Here is a 12,390-nt window from a genome sequence, read left to right on the forward strand (position 1 = left end):
AGTCAAATGCTCTTTGTATTTTTGTACAGATTTTAAAAATGAAAGGCCAGGCGAAATATCGCCTGGACGAAAATTGCCGATGGCGGGAACCAACTCGGCTCCCCCATCAGCTGGGGGGCGTTCCCCGCGATAGCGTGGGAACGCCCCTGAGCAATCAGCGGCCGCTCGGGCATTCTGGGAAAGCCGAGGGGCGGGGCATGTGCCCTTTATCAGGGCTTGCTTGCCCTCCCCTGGCTTTCCTTGCCGACGAGCTCGCCGCAAAACGGACCAGCGAGCCTTTTCTTCGCGATGCAGCTAGGAAGAAGCTGAAGACGGTGACTTTTCGGAGCCCCTGGGATCGCTAACGATCGCCAGGGGCAGCTCAGGTTTGCTTTGCTGGGGGAGAGGGGGAAGGTGGCCGGACGGCTTGCGGGGGCCGACGGCTCCCCCCCCCCCCCCTGTGTAAGTGGCGGCGGGGCGCGCAGGGACTTCGCCGGCTTGGATCCTGGTGTCTGACGGCCCGGCTGAGGACGGTCTCGGAGCTTTCCGGTGCCGGGCGGCCAGGATGAGCGCTAGGGAGGGAGCGGCAGCAGCAGGGAGGCTTCTCCCACGTGGTTTGTCAAGTTCGGAGGTTTTCGGGCAGGCCGCACACAGGGCGACGCCGGGGGGTGTGCCTCATGGCGAGCCTCTCGCACACACACCGTCCCCGGCGTGGCACGTCGCGCCTGGCTTTGCTTTTGTGCGGGGGGGGGGGGGGGGCAAGGCCTGAATCGAGCATGCCGCCCCCTCCCCCCCCCTCCCTTCACTTGATGCGTCTCAAGTGGACGCTGTTCCGCGCGAGTGGTGGGTGGCTTCCAGTTCATTCCGGTTCAGTGGACCGGTAGTGGCCATGGTGTTGAGTGAAAGGAGAGATTGGCGCTCCCCTTGGTAGGGATGGAAGAGGCCCTTGTGGTCTTTACAACACGCGTACGGTTAAGGCTCTGCCACTTACTTCGTGGCATCTAACCAGTGTCCATCATTGTTATCAGCAATGCTGTTATCTTTATCCTATCTTTATCCACACCCAAAAGGGGGGGGGGGGGAAGGAAAAAAGGAAAAAAAAAAAAAGAAAAAAAAAAAGAATCATCTAAAACAAACATTCTTTGTTTGTTTATATTACCTTACATTTGATGTATTGCCCATCTCATTGGGGCAATTCTGGGCAAGTCATGATTTCCCTTCAGTCTATTTACTTCATCAGGGAGATTATTTGATGAAGTATGGAATAAACTATCATCTATTTGGTGCTATTTTAGATGGTCAGTCATAATAAGTAGGCCATAAAATTATTGCTAAAAATAAATGTTAAAATGATTTAATTTATTTAAACTGTATACTTGAAGGGGTTTAGCATAAATTGATTGGTAAAAAGATTTATTTATTATGTCAGTATAGTGAAATTGATTGAACTTGAATTGAATTATTAAAATGAATTAATGGATTTAAGTCAAGAGACTTGAATTGATCGAACTTAAAATGAATGAATTCAAATGATCTAATTTAATTTAAGCTAGTATACTTGAATGAATTGATCCTAAGAGGAATGAATTAAATGAGCTAAGTTATTGAAACGATTGTATGCGAACTGGTTGAACATAAAGTGATTTGGAAAATGATTTAGGTTATTAAGTCAGTATATGGGAATGGATTATGCTTAATGAATTATCAGAATGGTTTAATTTATTAAGTTACTATATTTGAATTGAGTGAGCTTAAAATGAATTAATTTGAAATTAAACTGATTTACTGGTGGTCACAACACATGGGTTGTGATATTACAGCGGGGGGGCAAACTCCCCCCCCCCCCTCTGCCCGCCCCACCAATTCCACAGGGCAATGGGAGCATCCCCTTAAGGCAGTTTTTAGAGTACACAAATTTGGAGCAATAAGGCTCCTGCATGCCAGTTAAATATTGGGGTAGGCCAAACAAGCCACTAGGTTATGAGCATTGGTTAGAACGAGACATAGAATTGAACCATAATGTGGTGGACATAGAAATGATATGGGGATTAAAAATTCCATATTTGAAATGCTTTTCAGCAGCCTGGTCTCACTACCATTTGATAACAGTTCTTTCATACCCAGTGGATGATGGCGCCCTCCTAGGGCATTCTCTCACAAGAGAGACATTAACAATCAGGGATAGTAGCCACGGAACCAGGTTAGGTGGTGTTTGAGCAACTGGATCTATGGAAAGACTGCTTTGTCAGGAGAATGTCTTGTGGTGATCAAAAGACTGTAACATTACTATAGACCTTGCCCCCCCCCCCTTTTGTCATCATAGCTTCAGGGGACTTAGCTGGCTTCTGACAGCAACTTGGCAGTTAAAACCTTGGCTTCTGCTCATAAGCGGGTTTAGAAGAAACATTACAACAAATGATGAGGGTTTTCTGCTACTTGGGAGGCTGTTAACCTTGTATTACATTTTTATCAAACATTATAAATTTCTGCACTTCATTTGGAACAGCGCTGCTGAATATAAAGGATTGGTTTCTTCCTATGTAAGGATCTCCTACCGAGAGCACTGTGCAGAAATATATCTTGTCCTTTCTTTGAAGCACTGTGGAATAGGGACCTAAGAAGCTGTTTGGCAGACAGGTCTGGCATATGTTTCTTTACCACATTGAAAATAGCAATTAGGTTATTGGGCGGTAAGTAAACATAACCTCATGCTGCTCCCTTACCCTCATTTTAAAATAAATAAATAAATAATTGCTCTCACGCTTTAAGAAGGGTGACAGTGTTAATATAAACTGTTATGGCAGGTGAAACAGTGAGCTATGTTCTACACCTTACATAGAAAAATTTGTTTATTAAAGCTTTTGTTGAGAATATATGCACGTTATCAGGCCGGAGGTTTACTTTTGTATGTCTTCCTCTTCACTTTCAAGTTGGCTTAATGGCAATCCTCCTGGTCAAATATACCCTGAGGAATTATCTTTGTTAATTTTATGGCCATACTTAACTAGTGATGTACTGCACTAAAGGAGTACTTGGTAACAGGGGGGTTTTCTTATGTGCTTGCTCCTGGGTATTTATTATTGTTATTATTATTATTATGATTATCATGATGTGCCAGATCCTGGAGCAGTTGCGCATGGAAGTCATTATGTCTCCCTGAATGGTGCTACTAATATTCTGAATTTTGCCACATTTCCAAATGTGAAGTTATTGTACTGGAGGCTACAACAGTACGGGTGTAGTTGGTAGCAAGCCCCCCCCCCCTTTCTGGACAAGCAAAACTGAAAGATACTATTAATACCATAACTACAGCCTGCAGATCCCCATGTCATTACCATGCTGAAGGTTGGAAATCTCCCAAATTCTGGCTAATCCTCTCATGAGTAAGACAATGAGGAACTGGATTGAGGGGGCAATAGCCTGGCTCTGTTTAAAAGTGCTATTGCTAACATGTTGTAAGCCGCCATGAGTCTAAGGAGAAGGGCGGCATAAAAATCGAATAAATAAATGAATAAATTAGTCGGCTTATCTCAGCCCCTTTAGTTTTTTCATAAGAAATGGTATAGTCACTTACCGGAATGGGGGGCTTGCAAGAACGCTAAGCATTGAGGTCATCTGAATCAAACTCACGTTTGAGTTGATTTTAAGCTTAATATAATTATTAAGCATTATATTAATGGTTTTTAATGAATAATTCAGAAAATGTTATTATCATAAACAATATTGAAGTCGTGGTGCCAGGATGGTACCATTAATATTATGGTTATATTGATTAAGTCATGTTGGTAAAGCTAATCCATGCGCTAACGGTAAAGAAAGCATTGGCATGGGCCTTTGCTTATCTTCATAAATTTCTTGCAATTATTTTACTCACTGGATTAGCAAGCAAGGCCACGGAACATATTGGCTAATCCCCCTGGCATTTTAATGCTGGAGGAAGAGTATTATGATTTCCTGAGAGGAATACAGGAACATGGGACTGCGACTATGGTGTACAGCTGGCCCATCAGTGGAGTGAAGCGAGCCAGCAACAGGAGGCCCAGTCTGTTAACAGGGAGTATGTGTGCATGGGCAGGCGGTTGGCAGCCACATGGCATAGGCTGGGGCGCAGGGTACCCAGAATTGGGGGACGGCGCCATCGCTCAAGCAAAGGAATGAAGGTTGGACCACATGGTTACATGCCATCATGTAGGGGCAACAGGTGGGCTTAGCTCTCCTAACAAAAGACCTCGGCGTCAAACTATTTGAGGATAGGGGGAATGACCAAGAGATGGTCCAAGGAAAGGACTCAGATTGGGGAGAAATTACTAAGCTGCTATACATTGCCCAGTTTCAGGGGCAACGGGCATTGGATGAGACCCAGATCCTCACCCAACGAGGTGAGGCTGTTGCACACGACAGCCATAAAAATGGCCTTTGGGACATGGTAGGTCTGCAAGGTGCTGTCATGATCTCATAGTAGTGGATCATGCAAGGTTCCCTGGGCCAGCAAACTGATGTTAAATAGCGGCTGCGGCAGCCGCGTTGGTTACACATGGTGGCTGACCAATAACGCAGATAGTGGATTGATCACTGGCCTGGTATATCAAACAAGGATAGATGCCGAGGTATGACGGACTCAGTGCAAGTAAAGCGATGAAGCCAGGGAAGGGTGCCTTTTAAAATAACAGTTAGGGGCCATTACAGGAGGATCGGCAAGATATCGGGTGGTATTCCCTCAACAATACTGAATGCAGGTTTCAACAAGTTCTCAGCAAAGTAATGAATCCGGTGGCAGATGGAAGTCAGTGGCTTTCATAAAGTAGATTCAGAGCACCTGAGTACAAGCACTCTTGGGATCGGGTGGCTAACACTGTCTTTGTATCCTTATCGTTTCTCTAGGTCCTGGCCCTGCTCCACTTTGTTACGTGCGAAGTGCGAAGGAGCTGCCCTTCCGTTGCCCACAGTAGTGAACTGCAGCCACAGCGTGGCTTGGTGGCTGAACATTGAGCTGCAACATTATCTTCAGGAATGTGGAGGTTGCTGAGTCGCTGGGGCTTCAGCGGAAAGGCTTGAGCTCGGAGGTCTTCGTTTGAGACGGGTCTCTTCCGTTGTGAAAAGTCGGGAGCAGTGATGGGCCGGACCCAGATTGTTGGTGTTGCACACAGGTGGCAACGACCTGGTGATGGTGAAGGACTTGGCTCAGTGGCGTCAAGTCATGGCAGTCCCCCGGGGTTGGCAGAGCATATGGAACAGATTGTTGGTGTTGCACACGGGTGGCAACGACCTGGTGGTGGTGAAGGACTTGGCTCAGTGGTGTCAAGCCATGGCAGCCCCCCCGGGGCTTGCAGAGCATATGGAACAGATTGCTGGTGTTGCACACGGGTGGCAACGACCTGGTGGTGGTGAAGGACTTGGCCCAGTGGCGTCAAGTCGTGGCAGTCCCCCGGGGCTTGCAGAGCATATGGAACAGATTGTTGGTCTTGCACACGGGTGGCAACGACCTGGTGTCGGTGAAGGACTTGGCACAGTGATGTCATGTCATGGTGAACCACCGGTCGTACGGGGCCTACGGCCGTGGTGTGTGGTTCTGGTGTATGGTTCTAATACCCCCACATGGAGGGGACGCGGAGTTGCCGTCACACCAACAGCTGTTGACGGGACCAGGTTATGGGTTAACATGGCAGGGGGAGGCAAAGTGATCTGACACACGGCCATGTGTTTTTAAACCCCCCCCCTAGCTTTCACTGGGTCAATTTAGGAAGATGTCAGGAGTGGCAATTTTTACACAGACCTGCAGTGGTGCCTGCGTGAGCTGGGGCAGGCTTAGGAGGGGAGCAGGGGGCCAAGATAGAGATCTGACCCCCTGCTGTGGCAGAAACGGGGCGGAAAGGGTATCAGTAGCAACTGTGTGTTCTCCTTTGGGCATCTTTTGTAAGATGATTGGCACCCCCATTGCACAACTCACGCTTCCTCCACGGACGGAGAGGTGCGAAGGGAGTGCCCTTGGGGCTCACCTACGTCATTTCCGGTTCCGGGTCATGCAAGGTGAGCCCTCCCACATGCTGGGCGTGGCTTTCGGGTCGGGAGTAGGCGGGACACGCCTCACCCTGACCAGGCTTGGAGTAACGCCCATTTAAGTTGCCCAAGTATGTTGTGTTCAGGAAACTCCGCCCCATTTAGTGACCCCTGCAGGTCTTTCTGTTAATATTTAATAAAGTGACCCATTTTACCCAGCTTGGTGTCCGAGTGTTCTTTTCCCGTCCAAGGCAAATGAAAGGCCAGGCGAAATATCGCCTGGACGAAAATTGCCGATGGCGGGAACCAACTCGGCTCCCCCATCAGCTGGGGGGCGTTCCCCGCGATAGCGTGGGAACGCCCCTGAGCAATCAGCGGCCGCTCGGGCATTCTGGGAAAGCCGAGGGGCGGGGCATGTGCCCTTTATCAGGGCTTGCTTGCCCTCCCCTGGCTTTCCTTGCCGACGAGCTCGCCGCAAAACGGACACCCACCCACCCTCCGCTCAATCCAGGATGTTTTTATAGGTCGCCTGGTTTGGGGCCGAGTAGGAATTTTTGCAGTCTTAGGGCATTTGCTACAGATTGTTTTTCGCCTACTCCATCCTGGACGAGGGTAAGGATTTGTGGTTACGGGGTGCATCTGTATGTAAATAGGTTCTGATTCAGCAATTGGATGTTTATATTCTTGGTCACTATATGGCAGAAACGGGGCGGAAAGGGTATCAGTAGCAACTGTGTGTTCTCCTTTGGGCATCTTTTGTAAGATGATTGGCACCCCCATTGCACAACTCACGCTTCCTCCACGGACGGAGAGGTGCGAAGGGAGTGCCCTTGGGGCTCACCTACGTCATTTCCGGTTCCGGGTCATGCAAGGTGAGCCCTCCCACATGCTGGGCGTGGCTTTCGGGTCGGGAGTAGGCGGGACACGCCTCACCCTGACCAGGCTTGGAGTAACGCCCATTTAAGTTGCCCAAGTATGTTGTGTTCAGGAAACTCCGCCCCATTTAGTGACCCCTGCAGGTCTTTCTGTTAATATTTAATAAAGTGACCCATTTTACCCAGCTTGGTGTCCGAGTGTTCTTTTCCCGTCCAAGGCAAATGTGATTAGGCTTTGTGTGAAAGTTGATCAACTGATTCAGAACATCATATAATATAAATATGTAATTTGGATTTTTTAAAATCTAAAATAATCAGAAGTTAAACCCAAGAACTTATGTTGCAAGGCACGTTATGGTTGCAACATTCCAAATACTCAGTTAAAATTAATTATCCAGAGGGACAAAAATTTATTTCATAAGTACTGTAGTTTGTAGTTTGACAGTGTAAAAAGTAATGATACCTCCCAGTTCCGTCAGTTTAGTTTAATGAAAAAGGTAAGTGGGGTCAGTGATGTGAGTAGTTAGCTAAACTGTTGACTCTATCTTTTATAGTCTATCGCAAGGTTGACTCAGCCTTCCATCCTTCCAAGGTGGGTAAAATGAGAACCTGGATTGTGGGGGCAATACACTGGCTCTGTTAAAAAGTGCTGAGTCTAAGGAGAAGGGCGGCATAAAAATTGAATAAAAAAACAAACAAATAAATATAAAGCTTACAAACTATTACACCCTTCAGCACAGTGAAGTGCTCAAAACAGCATAAGTCATGTTCCATTCAAAATAATATTTAAATGTCTCTATAAAAAGTTATTAATGCCTGTTAGTCTAGTTTCCAAGTCTCTAAGCTTAAGCTTCACCATGCACAATTACAATCACAGTCTCTTGCAATAGAAAATATTTTGGACAGCAGTAAATCTTTCCAACTGCAGTTGTCCTGTCAAAAAAAGTCCAATCAGTCTGGGAAGTCACAAATAAAAACAATATCTAATGAACTGTGAGAGTGTTTCCCCTTTAAGTATTCTTAACTCCACTATATATAAAAAAAGAACTGGGTAAAATTCTAATTCATAGAAAGAGCATCAAGGCAGAATCTATTGCTCATTGAGAAAAATAATTATGCTAGTCTCGTGTTTACAGAAAAGAAAATAGTATCCTGAACATTTTCTGAGGAAATTTTATATATTTTCTTGCTGCTGCAGAAAAGATTTTTGGTGAATGGATATTTGCAATTTATATCTAGGCATGATTTCTATATCTTTGTTATTTATAAGCACCATTTATATTCCTGTGACAAATTGAAGCTCTTACATGATAATGTTCATTTTATATATGTTTGTATTTGTTCCCGTTTGCTGTGTAGTCATATAATACAGCTAACGTTACAGAACGTTATATTAGGATAACTTACTGTGTAATACCTCAACTATTTTATTTTTTATTATTTAGCAAAGCATTTTGCTTCTTCCACTCCTGGAAATGTAGTGAGAAGACAAAACAAATTGTTTCAGGATTAAAAGGCTGTTAGGTAATAATTAGGAATGAAAAGATACTAATGGCAATAAGTAAACATCCATCTATCATAGATCAAAACTGTATTGAATTAACAAATGTTGACAGAACTTGTCAGAATCGTTTACTCCGCTCTTTGTTCTTGGACAATATTTGTGCAGTGTGTAGCCTTTTGATAATGTATGTTATGATGTTGGGTTGAATTAGTTTTTTTCTAAACTGTAATTATTTTTTATTTTCATTGCATTTGCTAAACTGTAGGGTTTTCAAATGAAATATGAAGTAAAGACCTTTAATCAGTAACGTGAAAAAGTGGTTTTATGAAAACAATATTTTTAAATTCCTGATCATTGAATTTCTTACTGATACAAGCAAACTATATTTGCAAGTATTATAAACATATTTTATACTTCCATATATCATCATTACTTTCCCAAACAGGCCTCACAGTGGAAAAACCTGTGCTAGAAAATTGTAGATGGTCAAATTTAACAAAGAATCATTTATGTTTCAAAGGAAGGGGGGGGGAATCCAATAAGGAAAATTTGTTTAGCTTCATTATACAAACAGGTTTATTTTAAGATAAATATTTTAATATGTTCAGCTGGTTTAAAGTGAAATCAGTGAACAGTCATTTTTTTAAAAAACCCCGAACAATATATCTGATGAAATATTTAATTTTATTCTGGATTTCAAAATCATTTGTTATTATAGGAGATATGGATTTTACATACGAGATTCTTATACTGTGTATAGTACAGTGTTCCCTCGATTTTCGCAGGTTCAAACTTCGCGAAAAGTCTATACCACGGTTTTTCAAAAATATTAATTAAAAAATACTTCACGGGTTTTTTCCCTATACCACGTTTTTTCCCACCCGATGACATCATATGTCATCGCCAAACTTTCGTCTGCCTTTAATAATTTTTTTTTTAATAAACTTTAATAAATAAACATGGTGAGTAATAATCTGAATAGTTGCTAAGGGAATGGAAAATTGCAATTTAGGGGTTTAAAGTGTTAACGGAAGGCTTGTGATACTGTTCATAGCCAAAAATAGTGTATTTACTTCCTCATCTCTACTTCGCGGAAATTCGACTTTTCCGGGCGATCTCAGAACACATCCCCCGCGAAAAGCGAGGGAACACTGTATTCTTGATTAATTAAGACGTAATGTATATACCCAGCATTTGAAGGTTGCCAACCAATATTTAGTTTTTACCATTGTGTGTGCGAAGCAGATGTCCATCACATAATATATACTTGTTACTGTTCACAAAACCTTACTTTCTGTATGTATTCTCTGAATTATCACAGTGATTCACATTTGGCCATTTGAAATAACAGTCAGATATGAAATCATTATAAAAGGGAGATAAATTATAAACTGCTTTATATATTTCTTTTATTAATCTTTTCCTGTCTTTGAAATGAATTTCACTTTCTTTTCTTAACCATGGTTAACTATGTAGTCCTTTCCAGTATTAACAGTTAAAAATAATTATAGTACAGCTTCTGTTTAATTAGAATATGAAAATTTGGCTGAAAGTTGATTTCAATTTCAAATTCTGTAAAAGAAGAATGTCAATCAGCCTGAATAATTATTTATTTGATTATTTGTTTCTTTCATATTTTTGTATATAGTCACAATCATAGGACTCTGGTTTATAACTCTGACACAATAACAGAAGGACCATACTATAAAGTAGTCTTTAACCTAAGGTAAAAATAAGTATCCCCTGTCCAGTTGTGCCTGATTCTAGGGGGCAGTGATCATCTCTGTTTCCTAGCCGAGGGACTCAGCATTGTCTGAAGATGCTTCCATGGTCAGATGTCTGGCATGACTGTATAATGGGGTACATGGAACACTATTACCTTCCCACCACCAAAGTGATATCTATTTATCTACTTGCATTTGCAAGCTTTCAAACTACTAGACTGACAAGAACTGGGGCAAAAATGGGAGCTCACCCATCATGTAATACTGCTAAGCCAGTGCACATCCTTAACCTTATATTTAATGTAATAGACAGAAATTGTCAAATAGTCATACTGTAGGCCAAAGGAAGTTTCTAAATGATAGAGCAAGCAATGTGACTGTACTTTTGGGGACACTATTTCCAGACTATGTTACTCCTATTCCTGCATAAAGTATCTTATTCCAGTTGCATGGAATGTTCAATAGGGAGCATGGTTCACAATATGCCCTCTCTTGATGACCAACTTGAGCAGGCAGAATCTTACTTAGTAGAATGGTATATATATCCTGATATATCCTGGTGCCACACAATCAAGGGTTTTCTAAGCAATGACCAGTACTTTGAATTGGGCCCAGAATTCAACTGGTAATCAGCACGGTAACTTTATGGCAAGTATTATTTTGAAATAGTTGGTTTCCCCAACTAGCAGCTGCATCACTATGCCTGGAGAAAAGTGATAGCTTTTGAATCATCTTCAAGAATGTATTGAAATAGTTCAGTCATGTACTAATCAGAGCATAAGCTGCTGTCATCAGTGTCCTGGTCCAAATAGGGCGGTGCAGTAATTGGGACACCCGCTGTAGCAATGTGAAGTTCTCCTGGGCATAACTTCCATCTGCTGCTCGAGCAGCATCCAGGGTAGTGCAAATCACGGACCAGTTATTTCAAAGGAGGACCTCTAACCCTAACCAACCCTTAGTTGACAATTCTAGATAATATTGCAATTACGATGTATTGCAAATACTATTGCTACCAGACACTTAAAGCAAATTTAGGAACCTCAATACATTTAGACAAGCATTGTATAAAAATCTTGGTATTTAGAATCCGTTTTGTTATTCTTGACCATATAGAAAATAAATATTAAAAGTTTCATTTTACTTCTAAAAGCAGCCATCTTAAGAATTGATTGAACTAATGTCATGAAACAACAATAGGATCCTTTACGATTCATGTAGGAACACACACACAGTCATTTCATATATTTGATGTAGCTGATTATTTTGGATGCCCATTGTAGATTGCCTGCTGTAAAATTTCTCCAGTTGCTAATGTCTTTGAGACAAAGCCATGGCAGACGGTTCTATTGTAGTTTTAGGTATAGCCGGGTTTTATCAAATAGCAAAACTGGCAGTGTGTGGGTGTAGTTGTGTGGCACACCAAATACCTCATTCTGCTAATGGACATTATGTGGTCCTGCCTGCTTAATTGTCACTGCCCATTTAATGCTGTGTTTCATTTCAGTTTGTTTATTTATTTATTTATTTATTTATTTATTAATCAGATTTGTATGCCGCCCCTCTCCGCAGACTCGGGGCGGCTCACAGCAATAATAATACAATGTAAACAAATCTAATATTTAAGTTAATTTAAAACCCCAATTTAGAAACCAATCATACATACTAACATACCATGCATAAATTTTATAAGCCTAGGGGGAGGGAAATTCTCAATTCCCCCATGCCTGATGACAGAGGAGGGTTTTAAGGAGCTTACAAAAGGCAAGGAGGGTGGGGCAACTCTGATATCTGGGGGGAGTTGGTTCCAAAGGGTCGGGGCCGCCACAGAGAAGGCTCTTCCCCTGGGTCCCGCCAAACGTCATTGTTTAGTTGACGGGACCCGGAGAAGGCCAACTCTGTGGGACCTAACCGGTCGCTGGGATTCGTGCGGCAGAAGGCGGTCCCAGAGATATTCTGGTTGGTTAGTTAGTTAGTTAGTTAGTTAGTTAGTTAGTTAGTTAGTTAGTTAGTTAGTTAGTTAGTTGTTGTTATTATTATTATTATTATTATTATTATTATTATTTAGATTTGTATGCCGCCCCTCTCCGCGGACTCCGCGGACGTTAGTTAGTTCTAGCTACCAAAAACTAGCTGTGCTCTCCTGCAGAATGGGAAATGGGTAGAAATGGAATGGATTTTTAGGTAAAAACTGCGGAGAGGGGCGGCATACAAATCCAATAAATAAATAAATAAATAAATAAATAAATAAAATAAATATGGCTAAATAAAGATAAAATAAAGATCCTGTCTTTAGAGACATGCAGTCATGGAA

At 42.5% G+C, this 12,390-nt stretch overlaps 1 protein-coding gene and 1 non-coding gene across 4 annotated transcripts in view; both read left to right on the forward strand.

The window, feature by feature from the left end:
* C3H1orf21 (chromosome 3 C1orf21 homolog) overlaps positions 1-12,390 on the forward strand; it is a 160,238-nt gene that overhangs the window by 94,784 nt on the left and 53,064 nt on the right. The window lies entirely within an intron of this gene.
* LOC139166108 (U6atac minor spliceosomal RNA) lies at positions 872-996 on the forward strand. Its single transcript, XR_011558908.1, has one exon. It is a non-coding gene; the product is annotated as a U6atac minor spliceosomal RNA (small nuclear RNA).

Source organism: Erythrolamprus reginae, chromosome 3 (genome assembly GCF_031021105.1).
Source record: "Erythrolamprus reginae isolate rEryReg1 chromosome 3, rEryReg1.hap1, whole genome shotgun sequence".
Classification (NCBI taxonomy): Eukaryota; Metazoa; Chordata; class Lepidosauria; order Squamata; family Dipsadidae; genus Erythrolamprus; species Erythrolamprus reginae.